This window comes from Oryzias latipes, chromosome 10, assembly GCF_053564925.1.
Source record: "Oryzias latipes strain Hd-rR chromosome 10, Olatipes_Hd-rR_3.1".
Lineage (NCBI taxonomy): Eukaryota > Metazoa > Chordata > Actinopteri > Beloniformes > Adrianichthyidae > Oryzias > Oryzias latipes.
This window is the reverse complement of record NC_136246.1, coordinates 2,588,453-2,600,660: the sequence shown is the minus strand read 5'-3', so window position 1 is coordinate 2,600,660 and position 12,208 is coordinate 2,588,453. Positions and strand designations below refer to the sequence as shown.

Below are 12,208 nucleotides of genomic sequence, written 5' to 3'. Positions count from 1 at the left end.
GTATTTTCTGACGCTTCGTTTACCACCAGAACATGCCCACAAGTCAACTGATCTCTTTATATCACTGAAAGTCACTAAACCTGTTGAATTCTAAATCTTTAAATCTTTAATCCTGGTCGCCACTTCTTCTGCATTGCTGTCAGTAGCAAATACTGATGTACACGCCAGCAGTGCCCTTTAACTGTTGTAACAGGGAAAATAAGGAACATATGAGCCTATTTGTTTAAATAAAAGTCACACATAAGGCAAATCTAGTTTTGAATCACACCCTTGGCCAATATTATGCAAAAAAACACAACCCATACTCCAAAAAATATAATAACTACAGACAGGTGTCCATCTGCCAGCGTTTTGGGGTGGGGTTGGAGCCGTCTGGTGTCCGGTGAGGGCAGTGATGGCTCCATTGGTTGGGGGATCTGGTTCAGCACCTGGGTGGGGTGCGGCGTGGTCTTTCTTGCTTGGCCGGGGGGGTGTGTGAATGGCGGGATTGAGTCTGGTTTGGCTTGGGGGTGGACTTTCTGGCCCTCTCCTGGGGGGCTGTATTTGGGAAGGGGGAGTCCACTAAAGGTATGGGACCGTGGAGGTTTGGCTGGTTGGGGTCTCGACTGAGGGAATCGGTGGGGGCCCTGACTGGTCAGGCTGCCTCTGTCCTGTCAGACCCTGACCAGAGCTGTTGGATTGCGGGGGTTGGGCTTGCCACTGGGCTATGTCTTGGCTGCTCTCTCTTTGTGTGGGGTGGGGGGTCTTGGTGCTCCTTGCAATGGGGCCCCTGGGCTGGGAGGCTTGGGCCAGATGCTGAGGGGGTTGTTTCACTGGGTGGGGCTCAGTCTGCTAGCTTCCCCCGACCTAATCTCCTTCCTCTTACGGCCACTTCTTTGGGCGATTGGGGGGTGGTGTTGGTGGTGGTGGGGTGGCAGCCTGCGAGGCGCCTCCGGGGGGGCACTTGCTTGGCAGTGGCCCCCCTCCCATAGTTACCGCATGGAATTGGGCCCCTCTTCTCTCGGTTTTAATTGCACCTTCAGCAAGCAGGAGATGTCCTCTTAGCGCCTCACTAAATGTCTTAACTGCACCGTAGACATTTAGGGCCCCTTGGTGGGGAGGGTGATGGGACATCACTGTGAGTAATCAGGAGATGTCCGCTCAGTGCCCTACCCGCCGATTTTAATTGCACCCCTCATTTCATACACCCCTTACGCCTCAACAATATACACTCCAACACATACCATTACACAAGGAAGGAGGGACCTCTGATCATCTGTCCTCTGCCCCAGTGTTTTTCAACCTTTTTTGAGCCACGGCACACTTTAACCTTGACAAAAATCCAGCGGCACACCAGCATCCACAAAAAAAAAAAAGCAGAAATTCATGGTCTGTATTGATCGACAGCCCCCCCTCCGCAATCTCACGTGGATTTTTGTGATAATTGTGGCAGAAAAAGCAGGAAGTTGCGGCTATTTTTTTCTAAGAGATGAAATTAAAGTTAAATTAGAAAAATTTAGAAACTGTTTGTTTGTTGTGGTTTCAAGACGTTTCACAAGGACGACTCATTGTGCGCTGTCCCTTTGAGCCAATGCATCATGGGAGATGTAGTGTGAAAACTGCCGAAAAAGGGCAGAAAGACTCGCGTCTCTGAGCTTCATTGTGTTGTTCACTTGTTCCACGGTCTGACACCGGACTCTGTGGAAAGCTACACCGCTAAAGACGAGCTTTAGCTAGTATTTCTGTTGGAACTGAGAGACTTTATCAGCAGAATTAAGAACAAGGAAATGAAGACTTTAAGCACTTCTGATTGGTCAGACTGATGACATGTGATTAAGCCTTCAAGAATGATTGGCGGAGACAGTTAAAGGGGCGGGACTTTTCCTTACACAGTTATAGCTGCAGCTAAATCGCGGAACCGTCATTTTTATCAAAATGTCTTCCATAGAATTAAATAAACACAAAGAAAAAGTAATTTTAAGATCTTTTATATTCCTAACTTCTCAGTGTTTTATCAGGGCCTGTTTGGATGAACACAGAGCTGAAATCCTGGAGATGGAAAATGTTTTTAGATCAGTTAATGAGGGCAATTTCCCACGGCGCACCTGACCATCTCCCACGGCACACTAGTGTGCCGCGGCACACTGGTTGAAAAACACTGCTCTACCCCATCCCTGGTGGGGGGGAACAACAGAGGCAGTGTCCCTTAGGTGCTGAGTTCCTGGGTCGGGTGGACCTGTCTACAACATCCCTCCCTTTTTCCTCTTCTTCTTTCCCCTTCCGGTCCAACAAAAAAAATGATACAAATGTTATGAATCTCAATAAAGTTTAGCCTAAATTACAAAAGGAGGTTTATACAACTACACACCTAGTGTGTTAGAATATCCACAACCCCATGTTATAACAGTAAAATATGTCCACACAAGAAGCCTCCAGCTCCTATCTGTGTGCTCAGCTGTTGGACAGAACAAGTAAAAAATAAGTAAAACCAGGGGTAATGCTTAATAAAGAGGCTGCTGTATTTATGACTCTGAAAATCAACCTTAAAATACATTTTAACACAAAACTTTCACAGTTAGTTTGAGACCTCAGTCTACATCTCTCAGTTGCATCTGTTTTCCAGAATGACAAATGATTTGTCTTCAATAAAGAGATGATATTTGGTTTTCTGTTATTGTCAGTCACAGAATTTATTTCCCCAATTTCCTCAAAATATTTTACATTAAAAGTTGTTAGTTTGCTTAGTGAGGATTTATTTGTGTTACTGTTTCTGCGCTCTGAAGAAACTGACATCTCACCTTCTTCCCACTAGAGGTTTTTCTGCATGAGGTAGCAAAGCATTGATGCAATGTCACATGCAACAACTGGTAACCTCCACCGAAGGTTTCCTCACAAATCTTTGTTAGTGAGGCCTCCACTCTTTAGAATGAGTGTGAACAGTAGCCAAAAAAAGGTTCACCCAAAGATTATATTAATATGACGTGATGGTACTGCACAATCTTGCCTTGCCAAAAATGACAGATCCCTGATTATTGCCAAAAAGCATGTTGTTGTTTCTAACATATGTGTGAGGGCAAAGCTCAGATTCCGATTCCACATTCTAGTCTGATCCGTGGTCAACAGTTGAAATGACTGTGCTTCAGGTTAAGGATTTAGTCTGTAGAGATTCCAAGTTTCATGTGCAGAGAACAGGGTAGTTAGTGTAAAACATTATTCAGATCAGCTAAAAACGAATCTATGATCCCACAGTAATGTTAGCTCACAGCGGGAGCAAACAAAGGAATCCTCCAACCTTCAGAAAAGAAGCTGAACCTGTTTAATCAAAGCACCAAATGATATGGAAACCGTGTAGATTTCCATGTCAACTGTTCAAACAGAGTTAGTCCTGGCAGAAACTTGAATGCTTAACATCCGTTCTCTCCTGCAGTCTTTGCACATTTGTCACCAAACAACAGTTCATCCTTACCGTTTCCTCACTGAAGATGTGGAAATCCCAGAGGGTGAAGTCTGAATGTGTTTATCTGCTTTTAGTAATCATATCAGAATTAGGAAGGGTTTTTTTCACATGAGAAAAGCAGATTTGCCTTTAATGTCTCAGTCATACGTGAGTATTGCTTTTTGTTTCCTCTTTGTGTCTTCTTGACAGAGAAGTGAACACCTTTGTGACTAAACATGACAGCTTAACGCACCACCTTTGTTTAGTGGATGCGGCATGTGTCTGCATATTGTTTAAAAAACAATGAAAATCCTGATGGAGGAAAGTTGCCGGGCTTTAAACTGCACTTTGTGTTTTAATCCAGCTGCCAGTCGCCTCCACTCTCACTGTAATGGGAAGGCTGCTGAAAAAAGCCAGACCTGCTGCTGTTCTCTGTAAAACCTAGAGCCAGTCTTTGAATGTTGGCCCATTCAATGCTTCCAGTTTTCAGCGGGTTGTGCTCACTTTAACCTCACGAAGCCTTAAGTCTTCAGCTTTGCCGTTCAGCAGCTGAGGGGAGGTCGCTCCTCTGGTTTGATATTGTCCTCTCTATCTCATCTGCGTACGTTTGTGTTCTGATATCTGACACATATTGAATATCACTGAGGCTGTGATAAGGCTGAGAGCAGATGTGTGTGCGCTGCTCTGTCCATGTGTCGGATGCAGCTCAGCTGTGGAGGAGGAAGGAGAGCAGTTAGCCTGGCTCCATGTTACTTTTTTAAAGGTGAAGATAAAACCCCCCAGGAGATGGTTAACTGCATGGCAGTGATGAGTCACCATGCCGTCTGATTCACACGCATGCATTAATGCACTTTCCTTGAAAAATCCACCACCCCCACAGTCATCCGCAACAATAGTGTCTCTGAAAGAAGTTTTTATGCAAAAGTTTTGCACTGAACTCTACGAATAGGGCCACAAAATGACTCATAAAAACAGATTGGAGTTTTACTTTCTGTTCGTTTTATTCCTGGTCTGAGTGGGGAGGAGGGCAGTTGAAGTTTTTAGGCTGATGCAGGTTATTGTCAAAGAAAGTGATGAATGAGATCCAAGCAGATCCATGAATATTTGGTCTTTAGTCAATTAGAGAATTTTCAATTTTAGCAAACAATCTGCTGCTCTATTTTTTCTGAACTTGTGGTTTGTTGATGAAAGAACCAACCAACAATGTGGGGGGGGGGGGGGGGGTTCATTCATTCATTCATTCATTCACTCATTCACTCATTCATTCATTCACTCATTCTTAGGATAAATCTTTATTTATTTCTTTTTTTAACTTGTTCTCTCCAACAGCTGAGCAGACAGATCAGAGCTGAAGGCCTCTTGTGTTGGACATATTTTAGGGGTTATGAATCTTTATTTATATATATTTGAATTAACCCCTTTTGTAATTTAGGCTAAACTTTATTCATCTTACTCATATCTGTTAGCGTTTTTGTTTTATTTATGTTTTTTGTTGGACAGGACAGAAAAGAAAGGCAGGGAAAAAGGGGGATGTTAGAGGTGGGAGGGTGATTAAGGGGGGGGGGGGGGGGGGGTTGCTGGGGTCCAGATATTGTTGTACATGTTTAAGAATAAGGAAATTACATACCACAAAAAAACACCAAAGACCTGGGTTAGGTATACAGAAATGACATGAAAAAGAAAAAAACAAGTTATACATTGAAATGTTAAAATAAAAAACAGATTCTTGTGAGAAATGTTTGTCAAAACATGACTTGATTTCCTGGTTTTGGATATTGGAGTACAACTCCTTTAAAGCTCTTTAGATATTCAAACCAAGCGCTGTGTTTCTGTATTCTTTTGTTTTCTATACACTGAGGTCTTTCAAATCATTTCTGTCCTGTCTAATCATTCTGAATGCATAAAATGTCATCTTTGCCTCCTATCCCTGTTTTTTCCTTTATTTTCATGCATTATTTACGGCTCTGAGTTGTGATCTCCGTTCTCTGCAGTTGTCTTTATTGTTAGTCACTGCTTAAGAGAGCTGGCTTCCTGCCTAACAGCAGAAATGTAACGTGACCCCCACTGACCCCGCACTGAAATAATCCTACAGCTTCCAGCTCTGCGTAAAGTGCTTAAACGTGTAGTTATTGTCACGCAGGTCAGTAAAACTCTGACCGGGAGAGATCTGAGGGGGTCGGAGGAGTAGCCATGCAAAAACAGTTCCAGCAAAACAGAGCTTGTAATGTTTCTCAGCTGAGCAGCAGGATGAATTCAAATGGAGCCAGACTCCACAATATTCCCCACATGGCATTTAGACAGAGGAGATCCAAATCTAGCAAGTCCAAAGATCAAACACATAAAGGAAATGAAACGCACAATTCTGCACATTTGAGTTTCATTAGACAACCTGGGCTTGTTATTGCAATTGTGTTCTTTCCTTAAAATGTTTTTCACACTAAAACACTCCTAATACATGTCTAATTCCTCAGAGACAGTTCACAGGATTAAGCGGCACAAATATAGGAACTCAAATCCTTGTTGAAATTAAATCATATTTGCTTGAGTGGCTTATAGGATAATTACAATCAAACAATCATTTCTCTCCTGTCTGAGGTGCTCTAATTTCATAACATTCAGCAATGGAAACATTAGAAAAGCTAATTTACCTAATCTGTTGACTGCAAGGACCTGTATTTAGGCGTTTGGAACTGGTTCCAGCTGCTGCTGAGGGAACAGCGCATACTAGAAAAATCCAGGTTTTAGCTGTAGACTGGTTCTGAAGCTCTAAGGAGACGTTTCTGAGACATGGTTGATGTGAGTTGTATGATCTTCATTTATTCAGCCTTAATGAACTTTAACATGTGTTGGTAATAAGTTAAACAATTCACTTATTTATTTGAACTAGAATTCTGGTACATTTCCTGGATTTAAGGGTTCTCAATTAAACTAAATGTAGCTCAAGCAATAGTATTTTAGAACAATGCACACCACATTTGGAGCTTGTGCTGTTTTGTGGCAGCGTCTGACACCTGACAAGGTTAGAAATGATTCACTGGATCAGTCCAGTACAAAGAATGTTTTTTCCACTGTGCCAGGATTCAAAAGTTGTATCTAATTATGTCCTCATTTGCCATGGCCTCAGCATTTGTCCCTGTGCGTTGTCTGGCCTTACAATCTGTGAGGCATCTGATAACAGCGGCTCTCTGTGATGCAATCAAAGAGCAAGGCTTCATTTAGAGCTTCATTTAGAAGAAGTTCAAACCAGTGAAGAAAGCTGCACGTGTCGTGGGCTCACTGCGGATGGAGCTTCAGGGCTATCTGTGAAAATAATTCATCAGTTATTCTTGCAAAATAATTGCAGTGAAGAAATGACCACAACAGAATGAGGAGAGAGGAAACACAAGCAGCAGATCTCCGCTGCAGTGAACTGAACACTCCAAAAACGGTAGAAGGTTTTCATCAGTAACTATGAAAAGATAGGATTGTGATACTTTAGTAGATCTGTTTCAGAGAAACCTACATCACTTCAAATATAATGACTTCTGATCTGAAAGGCAGTGTGAAAAGTTCAAATCAAGGCATAAGCATATTAAAAATATTTGTTCCAGATTATCGGGGGAAAGAACTCCAAAAACTCATAATGTAACATTAGAGGCCAACAATTCAGGTGTATTGCTTTGCTCCTCAAGTCTTTTCAGATGACTTTTGAAATGCTTGTGAATCTTTGAGATTCCTGAAATCAGAGGAAGCCCCCCCCTCATTATCCACACCTGTGTGAACGCCTGTGCTCTGTGTTTTCCAGGAGAAATGAATGTATAGCACAGTGCAAGTTCACCACACACACACACAATTTAGATTCTGATTGGGAGATCCCTATATTCAGGGTTTAACGATTAATAGAATAATTGATTTCTGTCACAAAGATTCAACCAGATTGATCTGATCTCAAATTGAATCAACCTGAACCTTAAAAAAATCCTTTTTAAATGAGATAAATCGATAATTGAATCAAGATTAGAAAATACCGTTTGAATTGAGACATGAAAAGTCAATTTTACTATAACATAAAAATGACACAAAAAAACACATGTGATGTCATCAAAAACTGATCATCCATCATTCCAGTCCAATGTGTGGACAGACTTTGAATAAAGTCATGTGACCATCCAGTGTCTAGAATGTTCTAAGAATGTTCCCTTTGGATTCTTTGGATGTGGAAAAACAACAGTGGTGAACTTTAGGAAACTAACATGTGAATGGATTTGACATTCATTCTAGTTTACTTGTTTGTTTGGACACAGATTTCATTTCCACTTGATGATCTGGAAGAAATCCAAGAATCTGGAAAACTTCACTGTTCAGTAGCAGGAATTTCTGTCTGAGTCTGACTGCTGGAAGTTTGGATCAAGATGATCTGGATCCATTTTAGGTCAGAGAATTGGATCCAATCAGATTGTTAAAAAGGAATCAATATTGACTGAATCGTATTGGCAATCACAGGTCGGATGTGAATCAAATCGTTGTAAACATGAAATGGTACAACTTTCATGGTTCCAGTTTGAGCATCAGGGTATTTGATCTGCGTCAGACCTGGAATGAACCACTGATCTGCTGTCTGGGTGGCAGCCCGGTCATCACCTTTACTACCTGGAACAGCTGGAGGTCTTTTGTTTTTTAAGAGGATTAATGTTGTAAATAAACCATCTGCCATTTGTGTAGCATTAATCCTGTAATGACGTTAATGGAAGACGTATATCCAGACCTCTCATTTTCTCTGCACATCCTGTGCTTGGACTCTACACAGCGTTAGAATGATGTTGTGTTGACAACTTTGGGTGTTCATGTGTCTCTGCAACAGTACCAGGACAATGTGTGAACCCCTCACAGTGCGTCCAGAAAACAGCCAAACTGCTAAACTTAGCTAGAGCAGTAAGGTAAAAAGAGTAACTGCTGGAGCTGAGTGCCACCTGTTAAAGCTGATGAAGGTGGATTATGTTATGAGCACACAAACGGTCGCTCTGTTAATCTGGTCATGCATGCACCCATGCAGCCTGTCTGCTTTGTGAGGGCTTTGTCAGCTGGGGCCTGTTTGGATCTGAGTGTTTGTGAGGAAGTGCTGGTTGGAGAGTTAGATGGATCTCAGTGCTCCTGCGGTAGTGACTGTTTTGAAAAAGGGAGAGGCGATGGGGGGGCGGTGGTCAAATCTGCCTCAGAGAGATGGAGAGGATTGAAGGTGTGGAGCCGTGATTGGCAGGTGGGATGATGCAGACCTGGCTCAGCTGCACTGCTGAGATGTCGACTCGTCCTGACTGACAGTTGAGTCCAGCCTGGGAACTTCAGCGCTGGATCAAGCTCAAAGAACGGCGAGAAGGAGCAGAAGAGGAGAGAAAGACTACATTTCAACAGAAATCTAAAGTCTGAACAGTTTGCTGTGTGCTCAGCTCTTCAGCAGTTCAACACTGCCATCTATTGAAAACATGGCTTATAGTTTCTTTAATTATGTTTCTGCCAGCTGTCTTTGTGCCTCTTTGTCTCTTGCTTTATTTGCTCCAGATTAGTGATAAAGGGAGGACTAAAAGTAAGAGCAATGAGAAACACTGAGCCTGAAATGATCTATGATTCACAGAAAAGGCAGTGAACTGTCTCTAATTTATGTAGGAAAGCAGGACAGTGTTCAGTTTCTGATTCCTGGAAATCATGGATTTGCGCTTTATTTTAATAATGCATTGTTTTCCTTTTCTTTCCTATTTAGGTCAATAAAATTAAATCAAAATTAAAAAGTAGGAATTTCTATTTTTCTGATGAGGTAAACAAAAACGTAAATCACCAAGAAATAATTTTTTTCCCCACTTCATCACGTTTATTGAGTAAAAAGCAGGATCAGGTATGATTCTTTTCTGTCTTATTATGGACGTCGTTTTACTAGGAGATGATAAACAGTTTAGATTTGGAGTTGGTGACAGCATGGTTTTAATGAAACTGCTGCTAAGTGTTTTGTCTTTTTTCTCCATTGTATTGCAGTTCTGCCAGCTCTGCGACTACATGAGCTGAGCTTTGTGTTGTGCTGTGGAAAAACAAACTTGAGCGTCTGCTGTCTAACCGTGCAGAACATTTCTTTCTTTCTTGAAACTGCTTTGTGTTCAAACCTGCAGGATCCCCGAGCGTCTCCTTCCTCTACTTTACTTTCTGCTGAAAACTGTCTGACTTTACTGCCAAAAAATGAGATGCTGCTGAGATTTTTGGAAAAAGTTAACTAAAGTGTTTTTCCTCTAGTTTTTAACATCATATTCAGGAAATGCAGAATGAACTTTATTTTTTGAATGGAGCACATGAATTGACCATGTTTTCTGTATATTTTCCCTTATGCTGTTTCCCATAGCAACAGATCCAGAGATGTAGGATGGTAATAACATGATGTCTGAGCAGTAGCAGAGCAGGTTTGTATTAGTTTTAAAGGAAACAGACGTAGCCCCAAAAACATTTACACTTAGTTTAACGAGTGTTCAAGCCATAGAATAAGTCATTTATGTTTTTTCTCTTTTTTATCATCATGTAAATTCACATGAATACCAACTCAAACAAAGCAACATTAACCAAGAAAGAAAAGAGATTGATAACATTATTGGTTTGTTTTACCAGCAAACAGTTTCAGTATCGTTTCTTTGGCTGCAATAAAAAGATCTAGAAGACAAACCGTCACACATCACATCACATGTTTTTCATTTGCTAGGATCTGCATGGGACATGGGGTCTGTCCTATTGCACCGTTTGCTGATAGTTGTTCAGTTTTTGCATATGTTGAGTGACTGGTAGGCAGAAAGTCATTTAATTAGACCAAACTTTTTTCTGATGAGTTCAAGTGCTGTTGAATTCTAATTTATATTATTATGCTGATGTTTTGTCTGCAAATTTATATTGAAAAGACGAGAAATGTACATAGTTATTCTCTGGCAGCTGACAGGTCCTGATTCATCTATTAGAAGGTCATACATTTGATCATATGTTTGACAGAATTTAAACTTTACAAAGCAGCATTTCCACCATTCAAAACTTTTTTTTTACTCAGACAATCCACCTTTTTTTTAATTTTTCACCAGAATCAGAATCCATCTGTTGTATTAATCTGTTTTATCCCTTCCGCGGTCACGGGGCTGCTGGAGCCTAGTTTTGGTACCTACTCTTGGGCAAAGGCAGAAAACACCCTGGACAGGTCACCAGTTTGTCACAGGGCCACACAATACAATACACACTCACAGTCACACTAAGAAACAATTTAGAGTAACCAATTAACCTATGAAGCATGTTTGTGGTCCATGGGAGGAAGCCGGGGCCCGGAGAAAACCTGCGCATGCACGGGGAGAACAGTGCTCTCGCTGTGAGACGACAGCACTAACCGCTGCACCACAGTTGATTGATTACTCTAGGTGTGACTGTTACTGTGTGAGAAAGTGTCTGGGATTTTGTGCCCTGCGACAGGCTGGCAGCCAGTCAAGGGTGAACCCTGCCTTCTCTCAACAGTAGCCAGGTCAGGCTCTGGCAGCCCTGTGACCCCAAAAGGGTTAAGAAAAAATGGATGGATGATTTAAAACACCCTATGATGATTAGAACTGTTTACTTAACATAGGACTGTTCTGTACACCCAGACATACTCTATGACATTTTTATGTAGATTTTTTGCAAATGTATTCTCCATCAGGAAAAAAAAGTTTCGTACTTGTAACAAGAGATTTGTTTGTTGTAAAAATATTTTTTATCTGTGGAAAATAAATGGTCTGTCCGTGACGAAGTTTTGTATCTGTAACAAGAGTTTTCTTGTTCTGTAAAATGATTTCTTATCTGTAGAAAAAACAATGTAAAAAGTTTCATACCTGTAACAAGAAATGAGTGTGTGTGTGTGTGTGCGTGTGTGTAAATTCGAGTAGAAAAACTGTCTTTAGGTGAAATGCTTTCCTGAAACTAATAAAAATCAACACATAGTTTGAGTATTTTCTTTTTTTTTTTTTAAACTTGTCCTGTCCAACAGCTAGGCAGACAGACGAGAGCTGAGGGCCTCTTGTGTTGGACATATTTTGCTTTAACAAGAGGGGTTATTAATCTTCTGACAAACCAAAGGTATGTCTGAATAAACCCCTTTTGTAATTGAGGCCAAACTTTATTAATTTCAATCATGTCTGAAAATCTATGGTGTTGGACCGGACGGAAAAGGAAAGAGGGGAAGAAGAGAGAGGGACGCTAGAGAGAGGGGGGGTAGGGGGTGATAATAGGAGGGGAAGGGGGGTAAGACCATGAAGCAGCATACAGCAACAAGTTTACTGGTTGTTAATCATTATGGTAAGGTTCAAATGTAGTACAAAAAGGGCGGGGCCCGTCCACACACACACTCAAATGTTATAAACACACCTGCTAGCTGCAAAAATGTCCACCTGTCGGCATGTACACAAAACAGATAGTGTTCACACGCATACTTATGCCTTAAAACCAACTAGTGTGAAACATTTCAGTCATTCAGTCATGCAAGCTATTAGTGCAAAGGTGAGCTAACACCAGTGCTCAGGTGAGGTTTTATGTTCTTCTAAAATGGATGGTGGAACGTGAAAAGGACGAGGGAGAGTGCCCAGCCATCCCCACCCCAAGACCCCCACCGCAGCAGCAGCGGCAGCCGGAATCCCCCCAACGCCACACGGGAACCGGCAGGGAACAACCGCCGCCCGGGCGACCAAGCCCGCCACCCAGGCCAGGGCCAGCAGGGCCGCCGCAAGGCCCCCAGAGCCAGAGGCCAGGGAAGCACGGAGGGAAATAGAGCGCCGCCCC

At 41.9% G+C, this 12,208-nt stretch overlaps 1 protein-coding gene across 6 annotated transcripts in view; it reads left to right on the top strand.

The window, feature by feature from the left end:
- Positions 1 to 12,208, top strand: part of ldb2a (LIM domain binding 2a) — a 94,066-nt gene that overhangs the window by 26,037 nt on the left and 55,821 nt on the right. The window lies entirely within an intron of this gene.